The following is a 25737-nucleotide window of genomic DNA, read 5'->3' as shown; positions in this document are numbered from 1 at the left end:
ATGCATATAATTATTTTAGCATGAATATATATACTATGTAAGAATATTACTTTCTGTGAGTTGTAGGGCTGAACGTCATGCAAGATGCTGTTTTCTAGAATTTTTTCCTTTTATTAAAAATAGATTTTTTCTTCAATAATATAATCTGATTAGAGTTTTGATTCCCTCTACTCCTCCAAGTTCCTCTCCATTCCACTCCCATCCAAATCCACCCATTTCTGTCTCTCATGAGGAAGTCTTTCATTTCCTTGGTTAGAGTTAGACAAAGATATTTCATATCATGAAGGTTGATTGTTGTGGAAGCTGTTGTTTCTATGATTTATTTCTCAATTAATTTGTCATTTTCATATAAGAAGGCTACTGATTTTTGTATGTTAACATTTTTCTCCTGCTACTTATTGAAAATGTTCATTAGCAGTGACATTTTTAGAGTAAATTATGTATTATTATGCCATTGGTAAATAGATACTTTGACTTCTTCCTTTCCAATTTGTATCCCCTGGATCTCCTTCTGTTGTCTTATTTGTTTGAGACAGGGTTTCTTTGTGTAGTTTTGAGCCTTTTCTGGAACTCACTCTGTAGCCTAGGCTGGCCTCGAACTCACAGAGATCCACCTGGCTCTGCCTCCCAAGTGCTGGGATTAAAGGCATGCGCCACCACCACACGGCATCTTCTGTTGTCTTATAGCAGTAGCTAAGACTTCAAGTACTGTACTGAATAGGTATGGAGAGAGTGGACAGCCTTGTCTTGCTTTTGATTCTAGTGGAATTGCTTTAAGTTTCTCTCCATTTAAGCTAATGTTCGCTATGGTTTACTATAAACTGCTTTTATTATGTTGGGATATATCCCTTGTATCCCTATTCACTTCAGGACTTTTATCATAGGGGTTTTGTCAAAGGCCTTTTCTGTATCTAATGAGATGATCATGTGGTTTTATCTTTCAGTTTGTTTACAGGGTGGATTACATTTATCGATATACATATATCGACCCATCCCTGCATCTCTGGAATGAAGACTACTTGATTAAGGTGAATGATCTTTTAGATGTGTTCTTGGATTCAGTTTGAAAATATTGAGAATTTTTACAACTATGTTTATAAGGGAAATTGATCTGTAATTATCTTTTTTTTTTTTTTTTTTTTTTTGAGACAGGGTTTCTCTGAGTAGCTTTGTGCCTTTCCTGGAACTCACTCTATAGTCCAGGCTGGCCTCAAACTCACAAAGATCCGCCTGCCTTTGCCTCCCGAGTGCTGGGATTAAAGGCATACACCACCACTGCCTGGCTTCTTTTTTTGTTAGGTCATTATGTGGTTTGGGTATCAGGATAACTGTGGACTCTTAAAATAAATTGGGCAATGCTCCTTCTGTTTCTATTTTTTGGAATAATTTGAGGATTGTAGACATTAACTTTTCTTTGAAATTCTAGTATAATTCTCCATTACAACCATCTATCACTGGCTTATTTTGGCTTGAAGACTTTTAGTGAAGTATATATATATTTTAAACTGGGGGTAATAGATCTGTTTAAATTGCTTATCTGATCTTGATTTAACTTTAGTAAGTTGTATGTATTAAGAAAATTATCCATTCGAATTTTAGATTTTTCAACTTGCGGGAATACAGGTTTTCAAAATATGTCCTTAGGATTCTCTGGATTTCCTTGATGTCTGTTGTAATGTCCTCTTTTGCACTTCTGACATGGTTTAGTTTGAATATTCTCTCTGCTCCTTTTAGTTGATTTGAATAAGGATTTGACGATCTTATTGATTTTTCTCAAATTAAAAAAAAAAAAAACAAAACAACTATTTGTTTAATTGATTCTTTGTATTTTTGTTTGTTTATTTGTTTTTATTTTATTTATTTCAGCCTTGAGTTTCCCATCTACTCCTTTTGAGTATGATTAAGTGCTTTAAAATGTGGTATGAGGTTACTTGTATGAGATCTCTCCTTTTTTTTAATTTAATTTTTTTATATAGGCACTTAGTGCTTTGAACTTGCTTCTTAGACCCATCTTCATTGTGTCCCATTAGTTTGGGCATGTTGTGTATTCATTTTCATTCAATTCTAGAAAGACTCTCATTTCTTTCCTAACTCCTGTGTTCACCCATTTTTCATTCAGTAGCTAGATTGTAAACTTTCTGTGTTGATATCTTGCTGTGGTGATATAGTGTGTACCCTAATAAACTTGCCTGAGGATCAGAGGACAGAGCTATAGCCACTAGATTAGACATGGGTCAGGCAATGGTGGCACACACCCTTAATTCTATCATTTGGGAGGCAGAGATCCATCTGGATCTTTGTGAGTTCAAGGCCACTCTGGAAACAGAGCAAAGTGGTAGTGGCAGTATCTTTAATCCAGGTACTGGGAAGCACATACCTTATTCCTAAGAAGTGATGTCTGGACAGAGAATGGTATATAAGGTGTGAGGAAATGGGAACTCACTCTCTTCAGGGTGAGGATTTTATAGAGGTAAGAACTAGTGGCTGGCTGCTCTGCTTCTCTGATCTCTCAGCTTTCACCCTGATATCTAGCTCTGGGTTTTTATTAAAAGACCACTTAAGATTCAAACAATATCTTGCTTTAATTGTGGTAGTTAGATAAGATGTTATTTCACATTTCTTGTATCTGTTGAGGCTTACTTTTGGCCTGAGAATATGGTCAATTTTGCAGAAGTTCTATGAAGTACTCATGAGAAGATATATTCTTTTCTGTTTGAGTGTAATGATCTGTAAATGTTTGTTGGGTCTATTTAGTTTATCATGTCAATTAGCTCCAGCATTTCTCTGTTTAGGTTTTGTCTGTACAATCTGTCTATTGATAGGAGTGGCATATTGAATTCATCCACAATCATTGTGTGAGGGTCAATGTGTGACTTTAGCTGTAGTACTGGTTCTTTTATGAACCTGGGTGCTGTAGCTGGAAGTTTTCCTGTGTCCTGCAGCCACTCAGTCCCAAGTAAACACACAGAGGGTTGTATTAATTACAGACTGTAATTATTATTATTAATGCAATTTGGCTTACGGCTCAGGCTTATCATTAACTAGCTCTTACAATGTAATTCAACCCATTTCCATTAATCTATGTTTTGTCACCTGGCTTTGTGGCGTTGCCTGTGTTCTATTACATCTTGCTCCCCCAGCAGAGCTCAGCATCTCCTGTGACTCTATCTTCTTCTCCTTGTCTCTCTGCTTGGATTCCCCATCTGGCCCTATTCTGCCTTGCCATAAGCCATACCAGCTTCTTTATTAACCAATGATAGCAACACATATTCACACCATACAGAAAAACAACCCATAGCACTTCCCCTTTTCTGTCTAACTAAAAAGGAAGGTTTTAACTTTAACATAGTAAAATTACATATAACAAAACAGTTATCTAGAAAGAATTACAGTTACAACAGCTTCTTTATTAATCAGTGATAGCAACACATATTCACAGCATATGAAAAGACCATCCCACAGCTGGATGTCCTGGTGTCTGGTGCATAGATGTTAAGAATTGTAATAAGAGCTGGGCGGTGGTGGTGCACATTTTAATCCCAGCACTCGGGAGGCAGAGCCAGGAGGATGTCTGTGAGTTCAAGGCCAGCCTGGGCTACCAAGTGAGTTCTAGGAAAGGCACAAAGCTACACAGAGAAACCCTGTCTTGAAAAAGAAAAATAATAATAATAATAATAAAAAGAATTGTAATGTCTTCTTGGTGGATTTTTGCATTGATGACTATGTAGTGTCTTTCCCTATCTCTTCTGATTGGTTTTGATTGGAGTATATTCTGTCAGCTATTAAAATGAGGACATCAACTTACTTCTTAGAACTATTTGCTTGGTATGTCTTTTTCTATACTTTTATCCATAAGCAAGGTCTATCCTTGATGTTAAAGTGTGTTGCTTAGATGCAGCAGAAGGATGGATCCTGTTTTCACACCTATTCTCTTTGTTGGTGTCCTTTATTAGGAAATTGACACCATTGATGTTGAATGATATCAGCAAGCAGTGTCTATTGATTCCTGTTATTTTGTTGTGGTGGTGGTGGTATGTGCATAATTTCCCTCTTTCTGATTTGCTCCTTTGGGATTGCTCATTCCTTGTGTTTTTTTGGATGTGGCTTACCTTGTAAGGCTGGACTTTTCTTTTAGAACCTTTATAAGGCTGGATTAATAGATAGGTTTTGCTTAAATTTGGTTTCATCATGGAATGTCCTATTTCCTCCATCTATTGTGATTGAAAGTTTTTCTATATATAGCAGTCTGGTTTGACATCCGTGATCTCTTAGATTCTATAGAACATCTGTCCAGATTCTTCCAGATTTTAGAGTCTCCAGAAAAGTATTAGTCTAATAGTCTGCTTTTGTGTGTTCCTTGATCTTTTTTTCCTTCCAGATTTTAATATTCTTTTGCTATTCTGTATGTTTAGTGTTTTGTTTATGAAATACCAGGGGAATATCTTTTCTGGTCCAGTCTATTTGGTGCTCTGTATGCATCTTGTACCTCGATAGGCATCTCCTTTGTTAGGTTAGGGAAATTTTCTCCTCTGATTTTGTTGAATGTATTTTCTGTGGCTTTGACCTGGGTTTCTTCTCCTTCTCTTCCTATTATTCTTAGATTTAGTCTTTTCATAGTGTCCCATATTTCCTATTTGTTTTGTGCCTGGAATTTTCTATATTTAACATTTTCTTTGACTGAAGTATCCATTTCTTCTATCTTGTCCTCAATGCTTGAGATTCTTTCTTCCATCTCTTACATTTTCTTGGTGACACTTTCCTCCTAGGTTTTTATTTGATTTTCTAGAATTTTCAGTTCCAGATTTCCCTTGGTTTTGGTTTCTTTTATTGATTCTATTTCCACTTTTACATCTTGAAGTCTTTTATTCATTTCCTTCAACTATTTGTGTTTTCATAGACTTATTTAAAATATTGTATTCCTTTCCTCTTTAAGGACCTCTGTCATATTCATAAAGGCTACATTAATGTCTTTGTCTCCTGCTTTTGCAATTCTTATGACATATTTGTCTCAGTTAGTGTTTACTATTGTTGTGACCACAGCAACTCCTTTATAGTAAACATTTAATTGAAGGGGGCCTCACTTACAGTCTCAGAGGTTCAGTCTATCGTGACCATGAAGGGGAGGATGGCAGCATGAAAGCAGACATGGGGCCGGAGCTGAGAACATTTTGCAGGTAACAGGAAGTCAACTGACAGTCATGCCAAGGAAAGCTGAGAAAAACAAACCTCAAAGTCTTCCCCCACAGCAACAGACTTCCTCCAATGAGACCACACCTACTCCAACAAGGCCATACCTCCTAATAGTGCCACTCCCTTTGGGGTCCATTTTCTTTCAAATCACCACAGTACTATAAAAGGATTTCTGAGCATTCATAGACACATGTTGTTCTGGTTGTTATTGTGTTTTTGTGGTGCTCTTCAGGCTTCTGTGTTTGGAAAGATTGCAATTCTAGTTGCTGATCTCTGGTCTCCTGTGTTGGGTGGGTATTTTATTCCTTGGTTTTTGTTTTCTTTTTTTGTCCTTAGGAGGATATGGTGGCTGTGCATTGCCTGATAGGGAACTATTCTGAGATCTTGATAGGTGTGGCCACTGGGGGTTCTGGGTAAAATGTGGTTCTAGGTATTGGAGGCTGACACTTAGAAATGGAGATGGTCTAGGAATGGGGATGACAGGGTCCACAGCAGGGAGAAAGGCAGAGTGGCAAGATCTGCTTAGTCCACTGAGAATGGGGGTAGAGTGTGAGGACAGGACACAACAGGTGGTCTGCTACAAAGTTGGAGATGAGACTGGGGATTAGATTTGAATGAGAGGAGGGAGAGTGGAGATCTGAAGCTGCCTACATGCTCTTCTGGTCTACTGGCTTCCTGGCAGATCTGGCTGGCAGGTTCCCAGGGAATGCCTGCTGGAGCTGGGGGCTGGAAAATCTGCATGATCTGCTAGAAAGTAGGGCAGAAATGAAGAGGAGGCCACAACAGGTGGTCTGCTACTGAGTTGGGAGTGAGTTTGGGGAATTAGATTTGGAGGTGAGGAGGGAGAGGTAAAGATCTTAGTTAGCCTACCTACTTCCACGGATTGCTTTGCAGAAATTTTAAGCTCTTTTAGGAAACCTCAATACGAACTGTGAAACAAGACTGGCTAGAACTAGTATTGGAAAGAAATACTGGAAACAAAAGTTTTGAAAGTGAAAAGTTTAGATAAGAGAATTCATTCACATTTGTGTCTGAGAACGCGTCTGCTATCATCTCAGGAGTTTCTTTGAAATACGGGGTTTTAGGTTAATTGATATGGGTGTTTACAGATTGTAGAACAAGGAGTTTCCATTTCAATTAAATTGAAAGCTAAATAGCTTACTTGCATCTAAGTAATTTTTATTTTATTTTATTTTGTTTCTTATATACGTGTATTATACATGTAAGTACATATTTTCAGGTGCCATTGGAAGCCTAAACAAGGTGTAGGATCCTGGGACTTGGTTATATGTGGTTGTGATATATATATATATATATATATATATATATATATATATATATATATATATATAATGTGGTTGGATGCTGGGCACCAAACTAAGGTCCTCTGAAATGAGTAGCAGGCACTCTTAACCACTGAGCCATCTCTCCTGACTTTCATTTTTTAAAAGTGCTCCACACAACTTAAATGTTATAACACAATGATAAAGAACACAGACTTAAAGGGACAGTAGCCTGGAATTCAAATCTGAGAAGTTTGCATAATCAACTGTATAATTTTTCTGCAGTTACTTAATGTACTGCAAGCACTGTTTTATTGTCTATAAATTATTAATGATGATACTTGTGAATTATAAAGATTAAATTTGAAAAATTACAAGAAATGTTCAAACTGATGCTCAAACGGACAGTTGCTAATATAATAAAAGAATTAACTTATTTTGAATTAATTCTTTCTTGCTTTAGATGTGTTCTCCTATATTCTGTCATTCATTTAATTCTGTGGCCATATAATTAGATGATCAATCATATGCCAAGTAATAATGGTAAAATAGCTTTTAATTTTGTTTATTAATTTTAAGAATTTTATTCCCAGTACATTGAAAGTTCACAGTTTCATTTTTGTGTCTTTTCAAAGATAGAGGCCCATTATTGACTCCTTACCTTGATCTTGACTGTACAGACATGACAGTTGCCAAAAGAATCTCAGAGGTGTTCCTGGAGCAGAGGGACTAGAACATCAGAATGCTTTAGATGGCCTAAAAGACTATTATTCTAATTACCTAAGGTCTTAAATTATGGCAAATAGCTGTCTTGGTTGACTCAGGTTTTCATGAGCACTTCTGATCTTATTTCCCTAGGGTGATGATCCAAAGAGGCGGGAGAACCTTCCAAAATATTAATATAAGCATGTTTAATTACTGCTTGACAGCCAACTGGAGGCACCTCGCTAGGAGAGATTCCTTGGTGAAAATAACAAGTTGAGAAGTGAGGAAGATTAGGAATATAGATGGATAAACCAGAGATGTTGCTGCCTTCTATTCTCTGTCCCAAGGAGCCACAAGTCGGTATATGGCATTCAGAAAGAGAACTGTGAAATGTGGTGATACCCCACCAGTTCTAGTAGTCCATAGCTAGTAAAGATTCAGTGATATTTCTGAGTAAGACTGTAGTAAAGTCCCCTTTTCTTCAGCTTAATTCTTTTGGATACAATTTTCAATGTGGCCTTGTATTTCCTCTCATGAAGAAATAGCATTTATTTCCCTATTCTTTAAGTTGGCTGGCTTTGTCACTTGGTGTGCTGGCTAGTTTTTTTTTTTTTTTTTTTCTACTCACTCTACATACCACCCACAGATCCCACCTCCTCCCTCCTCCCATCTCCCAGCCCTCCCTTCCAAGCCATCCCACATCCCCAGATCCCCCAAATCAAGGTCTCCCATGGGGAGTCAGCAGAGTCTGGCACACTGAGCCTAGGCAGGTCCAAGCCCCTCCTCACTGCACCAAGGCTTCACAAGGTGTCATCCCGCAGGCACCAGACTCCCAAAAGCCTCTTCATGCACCAGGGACAGATCCCAATCCTCCTGCCTGGGTGCCCCCCAAACAGTTTGAGCCAAACAACCATCTTTCATATCCAGAGGGCCTAGTCCAGTCCCATGGGGGCTTCCACTAGTGTGGCTGGTCATCTCTGCACGTTTTCTCATCATGATCTCAACATCCCCCACCTGCAGAATCCCTCCTCTCTTTTATCGATTGGATTCCCCAAGCTCAGGTGCTGGCTAGTTTTATGTCCACTTGGCACACACAAGGATTGTCTGAGAAGAGGGAACCTTAACTGAGAAATTGTCTCTGTAAGATTGGACTGTAGGCAATCCTCTAGGGTAAGATCTAACTAGTGATTGATGTGAGAGGGAACAGCCTATTGTGAATGGTGCTACTCCTGGACTGGTGGTCCTGGGTGCTATAAGAAAACAGGCTAAGCAAGCCATGAGGAGCAAGCCAGGAAGCAGCACTCCTCCATGACCTCTGCATCAGCTCCTTCCCCAGGTTCTTGCCTGCTTTGAGTTTGTGCCTTGGCTTTCCTCAGTGGACTCTGAATCAGGATACAGAAGTCAAATAAAACCCTTTCTCCCCAAGTTACTTTTCACCATAGTATTTTATCACAGCAATTGTAATCCCAAGACATGTCATTTTCTCCAAAACAGTGTGACTGAATTTGTAATGTATCAGTAACAATTCTTGTCAGTCATGGTAACAAATGTCTGTAATCTCAAAACTCAAGTTCAATGCCAACCTTATCTACATAGAGAGTTCTAGGACAGCTTAGACTAAACAGTAAAAATTGGTTTTGTTTGTTTATTGTTGTTGCTTTTAATGATTCTCCCTTTCAAAAGGCTTTGAATTGTCCTCTCTCTTGAAGTTTTTCATCTTCCATTAGAATGAAACCAAGTTGATCTGCTGGCATAGATGTACCCTTCCCAGAACCTGAATTGCAGTTGAATGATGATATGTTGTCAACAGCAAAAAACCAAACAATTGCTTAGCTAAGCCCCACCTAAATTGTTGGAAGACACAATTGGTGTAAAACCCCTATTCAGACATATTACAAATCGCTCTGGTTAGGGAAGGAGTTTCTTGACAGCTCATAACAGCCCATCTTGCTAGAAGCGAGATTTTAGCTAGTTTTAAAGGATACAAGGCTGGGATCCTCTTCCAATAGCACAGAATACATTGGTAAGGTCTGGAAAAATGTGACCAACACGCTATCAAACAAAGGACAAAGACCAAGGTGGAGGTTCACGCTCAGCACTGAATTTGAGTGAAATAAGGAAGCTGTATCAGAGATTGTCTCAGTCACAAAGACTGGAAGATCGCTTCTCTGTGAGGTTCAGTAGAGCATAGGGTTTGACAGCTGTTAGTTTGACCAGTGCTAAATTTCTCTCACTGGTGGTTCCAGGTAGGTTCTGGGTAACATCACAGAACTTAGCTGCTGGTGGCAGGTGGAAGATGTCAGGCAACAGAGCTAACCTAGAGTGATAGAAATGAGCAGAGATATATGGTTTTGATTGAGGAGAACCTGAAGGCAATTCAGAAGACTAGTTTTGTCAGTACATAGGAAGAAACAATAGCTTCTGGCATCAAGTTTCACCTTCATTTCCATACTTTGCTCTATTCACAATGGGAAAAACTGGTCATATTAAGAATCTATAGATACATCTAAAGGCAGATTATGGGCAGGCAAATCCTTGTGCTTGGGGATTGTGTTATTTATAAAACTGATAAAATGCAAGAATGGGACAGGCGGTGGTGGTGCACACCTTTAATCCCAGCACTCTGGAGGCAGAGGCAGGCAGATCTCTGTGAATTTGAGGCCAGCCTGGTATACAGAGCGAGATCCGGGACAGGTACCAAAACTACACAGAGAAACCCTGTCTTGAATACCATCCCCCTAAAAAAATGCAAGCATGGACAAATGAGAATCAACCAACTGTGGTGGCACACACCTTTAATTCCTGAACTTGGGAGGCAGGGGGAATCTCTGTGAGTTTGAAACCAGTCTGGATTATGCAGAGTTCCAGGCCAGCCAGGTGACCCTATCTCAAAAAACTGTGTTTGTTTATGTGTGTATGTGTGTGTGTGTGTGTGTGTGTGTGTGTGTGTGTGTGTGAGTGAGAGAGAGAGAGAGAGAGAGAGAGAGAGAGAGAGAAACCAGAGTCAAACAAAGATCTGATAAGTTCATCTTAATGAATAAATGCAACTTGAGATCTTACAGTGAATCAAAGAGAAAGCATATAGACTTGGGCAATAATAACAAGTTAACAGGTAACAGAAAGACTATTCAACCAAATGCTGAGGATATATCCTCTGTCGTAACTTTCTTGTGTTCTTCCAAATAATCCATTCTTTAAAAGATCAATAGTACCTGAAATAAATTAAAACAGAAACAAAATAAAACAGCAAACCAAGTGTTTAAAGTCTAGTAATCCTATGTGAAGGAAATAGAAAAGAATATTTCTCATATGAAAACATGAGTAAAGAAACAAATGGTCACAGTTTTGAATATACAAACGTCAGTAGTGGAGCTGGAGAGTTGAGAGTCTTTAAGACAATGAAGCAGGCCAGAGAAGGAAGGTTTTATACTGCACAGGGCAGAGCCGGACAATGAACAGAAAGCCAAACTTTAAGACAAAATTGAAGTTTTGACTTTGATTACATTTGGAGATTGAAGAACTGTTTACTCATCGATACTGGGCTGTGTTATGACATAAATACAACTTGAAAAGTAGAGAGTCCTGTCAGTTTGGTCTGCTAAGTGCAGAGGGAAGTATCAGGAAACAAAAGATTTGAATAGACAACGAGAGACGAAAATATTGATGCTTCCTGACATTCTGTAACATTACCCAGGTCTTTATGATTTGTAAGATGATGAATTATTATCCTCCACATATTGTCTTTTGAACCAGTTAACCCAAGTGAAAGGCCAACCAAGAGATGTGGTGCCTTCTCCCCTTTCCCTGGGCCTAATTCCTCAGCAGATGTAGGGCATTCAAGTTCCCAACCAGCAAAACAGTCCTATCATTTAAATCACACACATTATTAAAATCTGTTGTCTGACCTAGATGCAATAATCATTTGAAAAAAAAAATCATTAAAACTCCTTTTCACATCATTTTGTGAAATGTACAGTATAATTCTCCAACATTAAAAAAAAAAATCCCTTACTAAGCATTACTCAAGATATATCCAATAGAGGTAAAGTATGAGGGCTGGTGAGATGCTTCATTGGGGAAGGTGCTTCTTGGCAAGTCTGACAACCTGTGTTTCCTCCTTGGAGGCTACATGGTGGAAGAAGAGAATGGACCCTGGAAAGGTATCCTTTTTCCTGAGTATACACACACACACACACACACACACACACACACACACACACACACATTCACAAATAATGCAATAAAATTTAAACAATTGAAATACAATAGTTTATTACTATCAACAAGTTAAAAGTTTTAAATGTCAAAGAAGCCCACATTCAATCAAACTATTAATTAGTGTCATTTGGTTACATTCTGGAAAGTAAGTCAAGCATGTGTCCACACTATCAGGTGTGGATTCCCTATTGGAGAAGACCACCATTGGGGGATGAATTCAAAGACAGACTCTGTACAGCAGAAAAGGGTACTCATTTGGAAGAGAGTATAATAAAGAAAACATCCTATCATCTATTTTTTTTTAAAATAGTAAGTATTTAAAATGATTTTTTCTTTTTGTTCATTCTTAATTATATTTGAGGTCATTTCCTTGGACAAAGGAGGGTCTAGTAGTATTTGTAACTTGCTTGTCTTTTGGGGGGGATGTATTGTGCATAGATTGTGGGGGCCCACAGAGACCCCAGCTCTTGTGGCTTGTTTTCATCTTGACTCAAGGTCAGAGAGTCTGAGCTTGATTTCCTCTGCAAGGTTGCATAATAGGATGTTTTGGCCAAAAGTGTGGTGTGGTATCTTATATCTCATGGCCTAATCATAAGATGTTTTGCTGTAAGGCATGATTACCAGAAGTTTTGTTTACTAAGGAGGTGTTTGCACTTGACTATATTTTATACCTTGAACCATGATATCCTTGAAAGGAGGTCTTTTTGCCCGCCTTGCTTTGGGTATATAAAGGTTGTGAGTAATAAACTCAGATGTCTGTGGTATTGACCCAGAGTCCTCCTGTGACTCTGTCTTTTTCTTCATCTACATCTATGTTTCACAGCTATCATTTCTAAATTCCACACTCCCCACTTCAGAACCATTCGACATGTCAATTGGGAGTTGACAGTAGTAAGTAAGTTTTTGAGCAATTTGACTCATTTTTGTGAGGAGAGTCAACTTCAGTAGAGAACAAAACCAACATGTGTTGGGAAGTTAATTTGCTTTTCTTGAAAGCAGTCAGGTCTGTGAAAAGCTGGAAGGAATTACTGTGCCTAACAGAGAATCAAAAGTCCTAGTCTTAAGTACAATATATCCATGGCTCTCCTTGGAGTTACCTCTTTTCACTGCCAATCAACATTACAAAACTAAGTTTTAGATGCTTAAGAAGATTCTAAATGACAATAAGCTATAAAAAAAAATCTTCTTCCTGCATAGAAATCTCTACTCAGCCTAAGGAGTCATTCTACAGTTGGGAAAAGTCTGGTCTTTATATATTCAAAGTCTTTTGTGGGTGAACTGCCCACTAAGATACCTCTGGGATAGAGGAGACCATCTCTGCTACAAGAAGTGGAAAACCAGCATTGCCTCTTTAACTCTTTGATTAGTGAGATCAATTTACAGTTCCAATTTATGTTTAAAGTGTCCTAATGACCAACAAGAAACCTGAAGTCAGCATATCTTTTTAGGGAAATTACATAAACGTATACTGAAAATGTATTGGCCCCATCCACAATATTCATGCTGTTTGAATAAAAGGGACTTTTCCTTTGCAAATCCAATAATAGTTCCTTTAAACATCCTCTTGTAATTAGCAAAAATGGATATGATCACATAAATCAAATAAAGATAAACAGCAAATTGATTACCCTCAAATTCAGATATCCAGAATTTTATCTGGTTTACCTCTTTACAAAATTGCAATTACTACATAAAGGAAAGATTTTCAAAATCTAGGAGATGCTCTATTTTCCTGAATAATTCAGACTTTCTTTAGGTTTTATTCTTAACAATTTCAAGATGTGTAAGATCTTTGAAGTATGTATCATTGTGATTATTGCTGTGACAGGCTAAAAATTCTTTCTCTCTCTCCTTTCTTCCCTCCCTCCCCCCTCTCTTTATTCTTCTCTCTCTCTCCTACTCTTAGGACCATTGCAGGTCCTACCTGTAAGAATATTCAGAAAATACCTACTAATTGTTATCAGGTTGTTGTGCAATTCAGAAATAGTGAGACCCCAAGTTTCAGATTGGCCACCTTCCTAGGAATCTAGATTATATGGGGACGAAGGCCAGGTGTCTCTTGCTAAGTAACTTACTTTTGCAATTTCATTTCTAGAAAGCAAATGGGAAGCTATGAGACAGTGGAGGGCAGGGCAATCATCCCAACAATGATGGCCCAAATGATGACTGCTAAAGAATTATCAATGAGCAACATTCCCATGTGGCAAGCTGATTTCTGGTTAGCTCTGCATAACTCTAGATTCTTGATGGAGGGGCAGAAATTCTGTCCAGCTTTTCATAGAATCAAATTGCTTTGTAGAAAAGCAAATTAGCTTCCCAACACAAGTTGGTTTTTTGTGATGATTCTCCTCACAAAAAAATGAATCAAATTGCTCATCTGTGGTAGCTTCCCCTGGGTAGTCTGCTTACCACTACCAATCACAGTTTCTTCTTAGTTTTGCATTTGGTGTAAGGTCTCTGTCCAGTACTGCAAAGATAGCTGTAATTCCCATTGTAAAATACAGTGGTCCAATTGTATGCTTTTTCTGCTAGTGTTCTCTTTGTTTTTAAAGAATTTTGAAACCGAGACAAAAAAAAAAAAAAAAAGTGGAGATAATTGCATTCATGATTAATCAATTTCCTCCTTACTCCCATTTTTGCGTCCCTAGGCCAACAGTCAGCCGACTGGCATTTTAGATCTACATGTATTTAGAACACATAGTCCTGTTTTGTAATAGATGTGCTGCTCCAGGCTTGTTCTTTCTAGAGCATCCACTAGCACTGGGTTGTTTAAGGTCATGGCTCTCTGTGCATGCTCAGTCTGCTTTTAAAAGTAGTAGAGTTTTGTAATGTCGTATGTATTTTAATACATTAGATAAGAATACTCATTGAAGAAGTTGCCTGTATTCCAGGCTTGTGACTACAGGTATATACACCTTGCCGAGAATCTTTCTTGGAGTATTGTTCTAGTGAGCTCATGTTTTCTTACTGATGAAAATGTAGAGCATATTTTCATATCAATATAAAAATTACATGCTATTCCTGAATTAAATAATGGTATCTCTGGAACTAGGTGTATTCTTATTTGGTCATATGGAGTATGCTATCTCTGTAAGGGCAAATATTCTCTACCCCAAAACCATAATTTTCATCATATGTCTGTAATAATGTTTAATCTAAGGTGAGCTTTGATATAAATGATACATCAACTTATCCATGAATCGATATTTTTAGAGTTGCCTATATTAATTCTAGACAGTTGCTGCTATATTAAAGAGCCACACTTTTGCTTTTATATAGCACCCATTTCACATTTCTGAAGTTCAAAAGCAGACAGCCAACAGAATTGGTCTCTTCACATTTAGTTTCCAGAAGCCAACTGCATTTTTGCCATGTGCTTTCTTCTTTCATTTTTAAGTTGTCAATGACCAACTTTGGCTATCTATCTATCTATCTATCTATCTATCTATCTATCCATCCATCCATCCATCCATCCATCCATCCATCCATCCATCCACCCACCCACCCATCCATCCATCCATCCATCCATCCATCCATCCATCCATCCACTCATCCATATCTCTCTCTCTCTCTCTCTCTCTCTCTCTCTGTATATATATATACATATACTTGGATCGACCAGTTTTATCACCATTCTGACACTCATGTCTCCCTCTTACACAATCCAGGTTAGAAGCTCCACCTGACCCTTCACTTGATCTAAGCTTTAAAGCAACATTTATGTAAACACATGACTCACCGATCCTGGATCCTGGAGATCAGAGTGTGGGTAACCATCAAAGGGCATGTTTCTGCCTTATTGAAATGCCGGAAAATAAACAAGATGGTCCTGATTTAGATACCCGATGACCATCATCCTTACTATTGTACCTCAGGGCAGGTTCTGCAATTCCAAGAGGACACAAGATTACCTGCTAGGCAGTGAACTTTACTGACTATAGCCAAGCAACAAACTACTTGAAGTCTTGTTAAGGCCCCAACTCTTTTCCTAAGTGTCTTTCCCACTAGTGTCTCTTACAAATAATGCTGCATGCCAGGAGGCCACTATTCCCAAAACACAAATGTCCCAATTTTCATCATGATCTCATTTCAGCACATTTGTCTAATATGGCCATACTTGACTTCTCTAAATCTTCTGGTTCCCTCCAGACTGCAGGTTACCTGACTCCCTTGATCAAAGTGAGCCCAGTCCCTACTGAACACAGCCTACAATGGTGTTGTCTGCAAAGACTATTTGGGGTTCTGGTTTTTTGAAACTAGCATAAATATGCCTTATAGTTAGAAATATGGATATTTAACTGCCAGTTTTAGATAGGTAAATATGTTCCTATACTACTGAGGGGAAACACACACACACACACACACACACACACACACACACACACACACATAACTGAACTTAATGTGCCTATCACAAGCCTGCACACTTAATATCATAGTTACATCTGTAACAGCATGGACTGTGAGAATGCTTGGAAGTCCTGTGATTCAGATGGGCATATGCAATCTTTAATGGCATGCTTAGAGGTGCCAGTTTATGACCAGTCTTCTTCAGTACCCTGTGCTGATTGGCCCATTTTCTTTGCTCTGCTCCAGGGGAATGCAACTGAATCAAATGCATTTTCTTTGAAACATTTTTTTTTTTTTTTTTACTTCACCTCTGATTGGCTTGTGGCTCCTGCTGATTGACAGGCAAGTCTACAGCTGTGGGTTCTCTTTTGAAGCGATTTCATTTTTTCCCCCTTTTGACTTTCTGTTAATTTGATTGGCTTCACTCTTGGAGCACTCTGTGGAAAGAGGCTTGATTACTCTCTTCTCCACTGTGAGTTGGTGGATGGAAAAGCACACTCAGGAGGTCTGATCCCTCCTTTGTTAGGATGGGCTTCCCATGAAAACCCTGGGAGGACTTATCTTGCCTGGCAGATAACTGCTCCCAGGTTTCCACTTCAAAGGCAAGAGCAAGGCAGGCCCAAAGAAAGGAAATTCAGCTTGGAGGCTGCATGTCTGTTGGCCTGTGGCTACTTTGAAAATGTGAAAAGCACATGAGAAATGAGCTAGTCTAGAGATCTCAAGGTTACCTTTCTACATTGGGAGAATAACTTCAGAGCCCAAGGAGATGGGAAACGCCTTTCTTATAGGCAAAGAGTACGGGACTCTCAGCTAGAGAACTGATATGTCCTGATCTCCTCGGTACAGATTTACGATTTACACGTGGTGAGAAGACCCTGCGTGACTGCTCATTAGAGGGGCCTGAGCAGCGGAGTTCTCTTGGAACAACAGGAGGGCTGGTGTCTCAACCTGTTGCACACATGGACTACTACTCAGGAGTCCAAGGGAAATTCTCACTGTAGATTTTATTTCTCCAAGCATAAAATTGCATTGTGGTGTGTGTGTGTGTGTGTGTGTGTGTGTGTGTGTGTGTATCTTTTCCTAGCCATGTACTTTAGATTGCTAGAATACCAAAGCCACAATAGTTCTCAAGCCCCCACCTCCTCCAATGATAGCACCCCCTATTCTATCTCTTTCAGATTACTTACATGTTTGCCCAAGTGCAAACATAATACGTGAACTCACTGATGAGACATGAAGGAAAAACAACAACAACAACAACAACAAAAAAAACATTTAGTCACTTCATATTGCTAGTGCATATCTATGAATGAAAGAGGGAATTGGAGCAAAATCTTGGCTCCTACTTCTCTGTCTCTGTTTACCTTGGGGTGGTCTCTAGTCTTCAATTTCTAAATTGAAGTATTATTTGTCTCATAATAATGAGCGCCATAGTATTAGTTTCAACCTTATGGGCTTGCTGGGAGGCACTCACAAGAGAGCGTTACTAAACACTAGACAGAGGTTTTTTGTCATTATTTCTATTATTGTTGTTGCTTTCCTGACTAGTCCTTTAGAATTCTCTGGCTCCTTGAGCATTTTGTGTGGGAGTCAAAATCAGAAGACAGGGGAGAAGATTACTATGAGTCCCATATTCACAGTCCTGTGACAGTTGTGAATATCCTGACCTACCGTCTTATCTGTCACATTTCTTTTGATCTTTTGAGTTTTGTACTCCTACTAGGATGCTTTTTGCTCCATTGTCAATCTTCAGACCACTGACCTCCATGATGCCTGTGGGTGTCTGTCAGCAATCAGGGCTCACCCTGCCAGACTCTAGTCTCTGAAGTTGAGTTCTTGCTTGACTGGCCGGGAATGCCTTTGATGACCACCCTATCTCCAATGACAGGCTCCAAGTGACAGGTCTTTTCTTCCTGAGAAGCTTGTGGGTGGACAGAGGAAAGCAGAGGACCTGCTCGACACACAATCAGAGAGAAAGAATCCCAACAGGTGCACAGAATCATTACTCCCTTGAGTGTGTAGGCTGCTATCACCTGGTCTGTCCTCTCTACCAGTCTTTTGACTACTTAATTAATTTATATAGTTTATTTCATGCCCTGCTGGTCCAGCTATCCACAGGAAATATGCTTTATGTGTTTCAGTCTGAACTGTGACAAAAGTTGTTCCCACTTTTCAATTCAGTCCCTGTGCAAGTATGATTCCCAGAATGCTCTGAAACGTGATTTCTGTCATACCTCACTGAACAACTCAATTGTTTCCCACAAATTACCAATAAACATACTGTCTTAGTTAGGATTTCTATTGCTGTGAAAAGACATCATGACCACACCAAATTTTCTAAAGGAAAAACACTTAATTGGGGTGGTTTTCCGTTTCTGAGGTTTAGCCCTTATCATCATGGCAGGAAATGGCAATGTGCAGGCAGACATGGTGCTGGCTACATTTTGATCAGAAAGCAACAAGAAGTAGTCTGTCTCACTGTGTGTGTCTTGAGCATTTATAAGAGCACACCTATTCCAACAAGGAGACACCTTCCAATAGTGCCACTCCCTTTGGGGATCATTTTCCTTCAAACCACACAGATACCAATTTGTGTATAAGAAGAATACAGTACTAACTCAATATCTTTTACATGCACATTAAGAGAATGATATCCCACAATATGGTGTTTGGTTCATATTTTGAAAATGAATTCAGGGCCTGTATAAACCTAATTTAGTTTACTCAAACTTTATTAAAATAGTAAATAGAAGATTAGAATAAAGGACTCTGCCACTCCCTTTCTTTATATGACCACTATACATCACTGCTTATACAGAGAGATCTTGTCCATTAGTTTATTGTATTTTCTTCTAGACTTATTTCCTCACCATCTGCATCTTACTTCCTATTAATCTTCTCAAATCCTTTCTTCTCTTGGCCTTGATGATCCTGGCAGGTCTAGTGGCAAGGTGATTATTATTAATATGTACAGACTGTTCAGATGGAGTGTATTCAAAGTATTAAAGGAGAAACACCAGTGTAGAGACTAGTTAAAAACTGTCCAGAGATCCAAAAGAGGGTAGATAATTAATGTGCAGGAAATGCTCTCTACCCAAAATGTACACATGAACACAGTATGTGACATTGCTCTGTGGTGGGGATGTGGTTTTCTCCTTTAAAACTCATGTTGAATTTCATACTTCTTGTGAGCTACTAAGAAGTTGGCAATTCAGTGGAACCATGCAGAACCTTTGAAAGGTAAGTTGATTGAGATATGACCACCAGATGGGGCCACAATGAGTGAATACCAGCTGATTTAAAAGGAGAAAGAGAAACTATGAGAGAAAACCTTCTTCCCAACTACTCTTGCTATGTATGATACCTTGCATGGCCTCTGGTTTCTGAGGCCATCACTAGACTCACATTCTCAGCAATGGCCTGGAACTTTTAGTTGAAATAAGCACCCTTTATTTATGTTTATTTTTTTAAATAACATGAGGTGTTATTAACATAAACAAATGAACTAAGACATATGCAAATGAAATTTCAGTTGCACATGGAATTAAGGCTCCTAATTAGGGGATTGTTCTGTTTTATCTGGGTGGGGTCCATTTCACCATCAGGATTATTTAAAACAGAGAAAAGCAGAAGGGGGATCTCAGTTGGATTTGAAGATGCTGTATTGCTTGCTTTGAAAATGAAGAAAACAGGCTATGAGCTATGGGATGCTGAAAGCTTCTAGAAGCTGGCAAAGGCAAATAGTTACATCCCCAACAATTCCATAAAGAACACAACCATGCCAAGACCTGGGCTGTGATTAAGTGAGATTCTTGTTGCACTTCTGACCTCTAGAACTACAAAGACCACATATGTTCTGGGTTAAAAGTATGTGGTAGGTTACCATAGTAATAGTTGGAAGCTAATACCTATAGCAAGTGGGAACTAGTGGTATTTGAATGACCATAAGAGGAAGTATAAAAGGACTTAGTCTTTAGCTCACAAGAGGGAACATGTTAACAAAAGGTTTATTTTTGATTGTTTGTTTGTGTTTTTCTGGTGTTTTATAGAAAAAGTTGCATACCAATGTAGTCTGTAAAATAAATTTGACAATTATATCTGAGTCATAATAGTGTGACTATTAGACCTCAAAGATAGAAATGAAAACATCCTATGTATATATTATACATGTTATTATAAGCTATTTTTCTGAATATTTAACATTAATACTTCTCCACTGGACTGGTGACTGGTGGTAGTCAGCCAGATGACACATAAAACAAATTAAAATAAAATGTTAATTTCAGGGTATGAGACACACACACATACACATACACACACACACACACACAAAAAAAAAAAAAAAAATCCAGAAAGTTGTATGGCATTACATGCTCTTGAAACAGTGTGACTCTAAAGAGTGACAGAATATTTTTAGATATTAAATGAAATGAAAAATTTTAGAAAACTTTCTGTGATTTAATTATTTATTAAAAAGAAAATAAGACTAGAATTTATACATCATTAAACAGTGATAAGCATTATTTTTGAAAGCAATATGAGTGGCTGACAGTCATACAACACCATCTGTTCATCACATGGATTATCTTCTTCATATCCACCATTTCTTTTTTATCTTTTTTTTTTTTTTTTGGTTTTTTGAGACAGGGTTTCTCTGTGTAGCTTTACACCTTTCCTGGAACTCACTTGGTAGCCCGGGCTGGCCTCAAACTCACAGAGATCCACTTGGCTCTGCCTCCCGAGTGCTGGGATTAAAGGCATGCGCCACCACTGCCTGGCTCATATCCACCATTTCTTTCTTCTACAAATATTATTTCTTTTCTCCCTTTTCAATTACATCTTACATCTATTATATGATATTGCACATAATTCACTAGATTATAGTACTTTCTACATTTGGCTTACTTTTTAAAAACCATTTGAAAATATATTATTATTGTATTAATTCAATTTTATATTAGAATTACTTTAAATTTATAAATCATAATTCTATGTTTTTATGGAGTGTCATGTTTTGTCCCGTCCCCCCCCCCCCCAGACAGCGTTTCTCTATGTAGTTTTGGTGCCTGTCCTGGATCTCGCTCTGTAGACCAGGCTGGCCTTGAACTCACAGAGATCCAACTGGCTCTGCCTCCCAAATGCTTGGATTAAAGGCGTGTGCCACCACTGTCCAGTGTAATGTGATGTTTTGAAGTGTGTAAGCAATATAGAATGAGTAGACCAAGCTAATTAATATATCATCTTGATTGTATATCTCTTTCTTGTGATAAGACATTATTTAAAATAGACTCTCTTAGTTATTTTGTTGAATACATACATAATTTAATAAATACATAATACTATGCAAAAGATCTGAAAATACATCCCTTCTGTCTGAAATTCTGCTCCTTTTGACCAGTAACTAGATATTCTCACATTCTTTCTTCTCTGATAACCATTGCTATACTCTCTAAACACATAAATGAGATCATATATGAATAGTATTTTGCTTTCATCTTGACATTGATAATACTGCCTTATATAAAGAACCTGGGAAAACCAGAGGGAAGGGAACATTTTTGATGAAAACGGAAATGTCTATAGGAAATTTGAGTCATTTTCTTACATTTATCATCCTATGCTAACTTTTGATTTCCAGTTTTTAGTTAAATCTTTTTTTTTTCTGCCAATGCTTGTGGAGTTAGAACTATTTTTACAATACCTGAAACTAAATATGGCCTAGAATTAGGAACTGGGCAAGATTAAACATTAATGTGGGGAATTATTGCACACAGTGATTTAAAGATTCCTGAATACTTTGCCTGCTGATTATTCTTGTCCTTTCTTGAAGTAAAATTTTATAATGCTTTTTTATGCAAATCAAGATATTGACTGCTGTACCCACCTCAGTAGGGCCATCTCAACTGCTGTTCAATTCTTCCTGGGTGTTTCATCTATTGGGTTTTTACAACCGCTGTTGTTGTTGTGGCTAATCGGGATTATGAGGCTATTTTAAACTCGTTTCTGTTTGGTTGATAGTAAAATAGAAAAGTAAGATATTGTGCTCAGTAGAAGAGAATTAGATTTATTATGCTGAAGAAGTCAAATAGAGAGCTGCTTCCCCTGCCCCCCTGGGTAACTCCTACAAAATATTTGTGTATCTGAGCTTCTCTACAGTTGCAATAGAGACAAGAAAATATTCCTGAGAGAATATTGTTTTTAAAGTTGCTTAGAATGGGAAGCCACAAAATCTGAACCTGAAATGCTAATACAATGAAGATCTCTCTCTCTCTCTCTCTCTCTCTCTCTCTCTCTCTCTCTCTCTCTCTCTCTGTCTCTCTCTGTCTGTCTGTCTCTCTCTCTCTCTCTCTCTCTCTCTCTCTCTCTCTCACACACACACACACACACACACACACAGAGCACACATAGTAAAAGCTCGATTGTATTTATTGATGTTGCCACATAAAGCATGCATCGGTCTCTTCCTCCTCTGTTATGCTTCCAGCTATCTTCCTTAAAATAATATTTCTATCAATTCTTTGAGAACTCCATGAAACGTGCTTTGATCATAGTTCCCCCAACTCCTCCAGATTTGCTCCCACCTCCTTATGCCCTTCCTGGTTTCTTCCTTTTTCCTTTTAAACAAAATAACCCATCAAGTCTAACTCATAAACTCCTGGGTGTGGGACCATCCACTGGAGCATAGTTGACCTGCTAGGGGCCACACCCTTAAAGGGAAGTGACTTTCCCTCTCCCAGAAGCCACCAGTTGGCCATAGCTCCTCAGTTAGAGGTGGAGGCTCATAAACTCCCTCCTCCTCCTCCATGCTAGACGGTTGATTGGATTGGTCTTCTTCAGGTTTTATGTGGGTAACTATAGCTGCAGTCTTCCTGTCCTGCCCAGAAGACAGAGCTTCAGTCTGGGCCTCCCTGACCTCTGTCTCTTTCTGCACCCTCTTCTGTGATGGTCGTTGAGCCTTGAAGGTGTGGGATAATGATGTATAATTTGTGGATAAGCACTCCGATGACACTGATTCTTTGTACTTCCATCAGTCATAAGTTCTGTGTTAGCTGCCTTCTTCCACACAAAGAAACTTCACTGAAGAAGTTTGGAAGATTCACCTATCTATGAACAGAGAGTTATAAACTTAAAGAACTCTTTGTTACCATCTCTATTCAGCAGAATAATATAGTAGGTTCTTCCCCCCCCGCCCCCCGGGGCATATGAGTTCCCAAACTATGAGTCCTTGGCCAGAGTTATAGTAGCAAACATATGTTAGCTCCTATGTAGCATGACTTAAATCCAACCAGAAAGCAATTGGTTATCCCTGTAATATTCATGCCACAATTGTACCCATTAATTGCCATGTCATTCATTATTGTGGTTTACAGGGTTCACAGCGAGGTTAGAGTGTTGATGACTTTTCTTGTGCCAGCTGCATAGACAGTACCTTCCAGTACACGAAAAGTAGTTATCAGGAGGTAAGCTTCCTAGTCAATATCACCTTGATTTTTCCATGTGCTATGATCAGTGTGTATGATGTGGTCAGCAATAGTGTCTCACAGTCATATTACACTGTGAAAGCAAGAGCAATAGCAATAAGCTGTACTGTTTGAGGTTCCCTGAGACACTTCTGACCAACAATTCAAGGGGAGGGATTGCACACCTGATACTGGGCTTTTTATTGGGTGACCTATGATTCCTGGGATGAACATAGTACCATGAAGTGGATAACTCCAGAAAAACTATTTTATATGAATACACACAGACACAGACACAGACACAGACACAGACACACACACACACACACACACACACACACACACACACACACACACACACACTCATGCATGCATATAAACAATGCTTTTACATGGCTTTTTCCTCCAACTCCCTCCTCTACCCCACTCTCCCACTCTGCTCCCCATTATTCTCCCTTCTCCTTCATATCGTCTGTTCTTCTACCCTTTAAAATGTAGGAAGGTACCCTTCCCTACCAATTGTCCCTTTTTATTTTCCTGGATTCTACAGGTACTCTGAATTATCTTCTTAAATCTAATTCCAACTCTATATTTGCGAAAAGTCTTTATAATAAGAATGCAAGGCCACATCAGGAGACAGATATTAGAAGCAACCAGAAGCCCAACTGATGACCCAGGAAGACAATACTCCTCCCCATGGGCAGAGACCCTTCTGATTTCCACCATTACAAGTTAATTTTGCTTGTTTTCATCTTTGTACCTATGAGCTCTGGGTTTGGCACATTGTGTCTGTGAACTTTGTATTTTGTAACCCACAATAGGTCATTCATTTTGATGTTCATTTTTTTTCTGTTGTAGAAATATGTCACTTTTTAAAAACCTATTCTACTATAAAATAGACATTGGAATTGTCATATATTTTAAAGTCACCTTGATAACCATTATTTATAATATACCAAAATTTTAGATGTGTGCTTGTAGTGAATTTTCTTTGATAATTTGGAACCCCCTACAAGTCTTTAATAGGCTTCTTATCTTATATGTTAGTGGTTTGAGGTACACTATTTTTTTTCACCATGTTTTCATTCCTTTATTTTCTTTATGTTTACTTCTTTCCAATTATATGCTGTAAAAACCACATATCTCTATGGAAGAAAAAAATTCCCTGTACCCTTCCACATCCTCAGTTGAGTAACCAATTAAGAACAGCAACAACACAGATATGAAAGAAAAACAATCAGTGTTCTGTATACATACTCATATCTCTTGGGAGGTGGGTAAATCATAAGTAATTGGTTTAATACTCTAGATTGTATGCCATCTCCAACAAAGAACAATAGAATTTTAAAGAAGTGACAGTACAAAAGAAAATGACCATGAGTTGTAGCCAGAATTTTTCCTGTGTCCTGCCTGGCCCCAAGGTCCCACAGCCACTTATAAAATAATCACTCAGAGGATTATATTAATTACCAATTGTATGGCCTATGGCAGGCCTCTTGTTAGCTAGCTCTTACAGTTTAACTCAACCCATAACTATTAATCTATGTATTGCCACATGTTCCGTGGCTTTACCTGCATCCCATTACATGTTGCTCCTAGGATGGCAGTCTGGTGTCTCTCTCACCTCTACCTTTCTTTTTCCTCTCTCTCTCTTGGATTTCCTGCCTAGCTATAACCTCACTCCCCATAGGCCAGAGCAGCTTCTTTATTAACCAATCATAACAACACATATTCACAGCATACAGAAAGATAATCTCACAGCAATGAGTTTTTGAGTTTAGCTAATTGTGGAAGTGAAAATATATGGAAAACAATAATAGATAAGGACTAGTTAGTAAAACTTGTTATCCTCCTTTAAGCTGAGAAGCATTTCTGGTGACTAACTTTAGTCTTTTCTGTAGAGTTCCTGAGATACATCTTTCTAAATTAGTCTATTTTTATATCGGATGTTTCAAAGGCAAACAGCTTTGCTCATACAAGCTTCTCAATTGCTGTCAGCTCCAAAGATTCCATGTCAAAGTAAAAAAGTTTGGGTAACATATCTTGATATCCTTCAATCTATATTGATTTACTTTGTATCTAATCTTTTCATCGGAATACTTAGTCTAAGAAATGTTATTAGTAGAGGTGAAATTTGTTATTTGCTGTCTCTTATTCATCACTTTATGCTTTTGTTTCTTTTATTATTATTTATGTTACTCTCATTCCTTTTTTAGTTAAGAACTAAATTTTCTACCTTTCCTTGACATTTTCCCCAGAAATTACAGCATTCAGTAATCTATTTTGGTAAAATTTTATAGTAGTTTTAATATATTTAAGCCTGTCTGCTGTACTGTTTTTGTTTTTTATCACTACATAACAATCCCATCAGCCATTTGTGTTGTGGTCATCATTTAAACAGCCACTAGTTAGCACTATTTAGTGACCACATTTGGCATTTCTTAAGTTTTTCATTCCATCTTTCAGGTTTGTGCTTCTATTGTTTTCATTTCTTATATCCTTTACAATTCATGGAAAGATAAATCATTTGA

Source organism: Onychomys torridus, chromosome 23, assembly GCF_903995425.1.
Source record: "Onychomys torridus chromosome 23, mOncTor1.1, whole genome shotgun sequence".
NCBI lineage: Eukaryota > Metazoa > Chordata > Mammalia > Rodentia > Cricetidae > Onychomys > Onychomys torridus.
The sequence above is the reverse complement of the archived record's forward strand: the minus strand, read 5'-3'. Positions refer to the sequence as shown.